The sequence below is a fragment of the Rutidosis leptorrhynchoides genome, chromosome 2, assembly GCF_046630445.1.
Source record: "Rutidosis leptorrhynchoides isolate AG116_Rl617_1_P2 chromosome 2, CSIRO_AGI_Rlap_v1, whole genome shotgun sequence".
In the NCBI taxonomy this organism is placed as follows: Eukaryota; Viridiplantae; Streptophyta; class Magnoliopsida; order Asterales; family Asteraceae; genus Rutidosis; species Rutidosis leptorrhynchoides.
The window spans coordinates 532057808-532060173 of NC_092334.1; the positions used below are offsets into that span (position 1 = coordinate 532057808).

Consider the following 2366-nt stretch of genomic DNA (forward strand, 5'->3'; position numbering starts at 1 on the left):
TAAAAAAAAAATTTTTTTTATTAAGTTTTAGTTTATTTTTGTAAAAATATGTTTTAAATATTAAAAATACAAAAATATATAAAAAATTGTCTATATATTTTTAAGAATTTGTTTAAAATATATAAAATTATAAAGTAATTTTATTTCTATTTTTCAAATTATAAGTTTTTATTTATTTTATATAAATATTTTATAAAACAGAAAATTAAAATAAAAAGTAAAAAAAAATTTAATAAAACAAACTGAGCCTGCAAAATTCGAACTGCATCTGATCTGAACCTGAGGTATCCGTACTCGCGGTACTTTTTGCCAGTTGGCATCCGCACTCGCGGAGGTTTCTGATAGGTCAAATACTGCAGAATTAATTCCGAAATCAGGGTTGTTTAATTTATTATTATTATTAATTAGGATTTAATTAAAATATTAATTAGTTTTAGTTAATTGAATTTGTATTTTTAGGGATTAATTAGTTTTATTACTTATAAAATTAATACTTTTATAAAATATTAATTTAAAAATAATATTTTTATAAAAATTGTACTTTTTACAACTTTAAGTTTATTTTTATATTTTGTATCTTTTTATTTTTTTTAGCGTAATATTTGTATTTTTCGCTCATATTTAGTTTTAAGTCATAGTTTTTGCCATAGTTATTTTTATTTCTAGATTTTTAAGCTTTGCCGTAAAATCCCTTAAGTGCCTTTTCTTTAGACTAAGATTTAGGTGCTTTAGAATTTTACGACGTCGTTTTTATATTTTAGTACTTTTTAAGTTATTGTCGTTTTGGGATATAGTATTTCTCTAAGCTTTAATATTTTTAGACGCAACTTTTAATTCTTAGTTTTTAGTTCCTTTTTAAGTTTCGACGCGCTACTTTCTTTTTATTTTTCGACCTTTTATTTTTCAACATTTTTCGACGCGCAATCTTTTTCTTTCTTATTTCTCGACGCTCTAGTTTATAGGACATAGAATTTTTTTCTATTTCTTCTCTAAAATTTCAAAACAAAAAATTATTTAAGTGGTTAAATTGATAGACATCCATTTTCTGGTTCGTAGTAATAGTTGGATTTGTACGTGGACCGGGTTATTGGAGCCAAACAGTACTCAATTATATTGAGACCAAACAAATCATGCCCCTCTGCTGCATCTTTTGGCTATTCGAAACGTGCGCAAAAGCCAAAAAGTCTATTAATTTGATAACTTATATAATTTTTCTTATTTTTAAAAACTAATAGGATATTCAGTGAATGCACCGAGCAAAACGTTCACCACCTTTTGTACGTTCACCACCTGTAACTCGATCAAGACATCTAGCAAATATTGTCGCCGTTGATTTTTCCTTAGAATCGTTATCAAGTCGAACAAGTACTCCAATTCAAATTTCCGATAATCCATTTTTTGAAGCCGACCTCACAATTGAGAATCCGGAGAATATTCAGTGACAATTCATAGATCTTGAACCATTAATCTTTCCTCCAAAACCACCAATCATTCAAACAGAGATTGTTGAGGAACCAACCATTAAATCAGAATCCTCTAGTGATTCAGATTCAACAAATTCAATTATGGAAAATCTGGAACCTCTAAGTATGGAAGACCGAATGCGAGCTAAACGCACTGGCCAAGGTCACGCAATTACTCAACCTGACATTAATGCGCCAGATTATGAAATCAAAGGACAAATCCTACACATGGTAACTAATCAATGCCAATTTAGTGGTGCGCCGAAGGAAGATCCAAATGAACATCTTCGTACCTTTATTAGGATCTGTACTCTATTCAAAATCCGAGAAGTTGAGGATGAACAGATATATCTCATGTTATTTCCCTGGACTTTAAAGGGAGAAGCCAAAGATTGGTTAGAATCGTTACCTGAAGAGGCGATTGATACATGTGATGTTTTAGTTGAAAAATTTCTTAAACAATTCTTTCCGGCATCTAAAGCCATAAGACTTCAAGGAGAAATTGTTACGTTCACACAGAAGCCAAATGAAACTTTATATGAAGCGTGGACAAGATTTGGAAAGTTATTGAGAGGATGTCCGCAACATGGTTTAGACACTTGTCAAATAGTACAAATATTCTACCAAGGATGCGACATCACTACAAGAAAAGACATCGATATAGCCGCTGGTGGTTCCATTATGAAGAAAACAGCAACTGATGCTTACAAAATTATTGATAACACTGCTTCCCACTCACATGAGTGGCACCAAGAAAAAGATATCGTTAGATCATCTAAAGCAGCTAGAGCCGATTCTAGCCATGACTTAGATTCCATTTCCGCAAAGATAGATGCTGTCGAGAGACGAATGGAAAAGATGACTAAGGATATTCACTCAATAAGAATTAGTTGTGAGCAGTGT

The 2366-nt window shown here is 30.7% G+C and overlaps 1 non-coding gene across 1 annotated transcript; it reads right to left on the reverse strand.

The window, feature by feature from the left end:
• Positions 1-1949: 1949 nt before the first annotated feature.
• LOC139895089 (small nucleolar RNA R71) lies at positions 1950-2056 on the reverse strand. The gene has a single exon (XR_011775557.1). It is a non-coding gene; the product is annotated as a small nucleolar RNA R71 (small nucleolar RNA).
• Between the last annotated feature and the right edge of the window lie 310 nt (positions 2057-2366).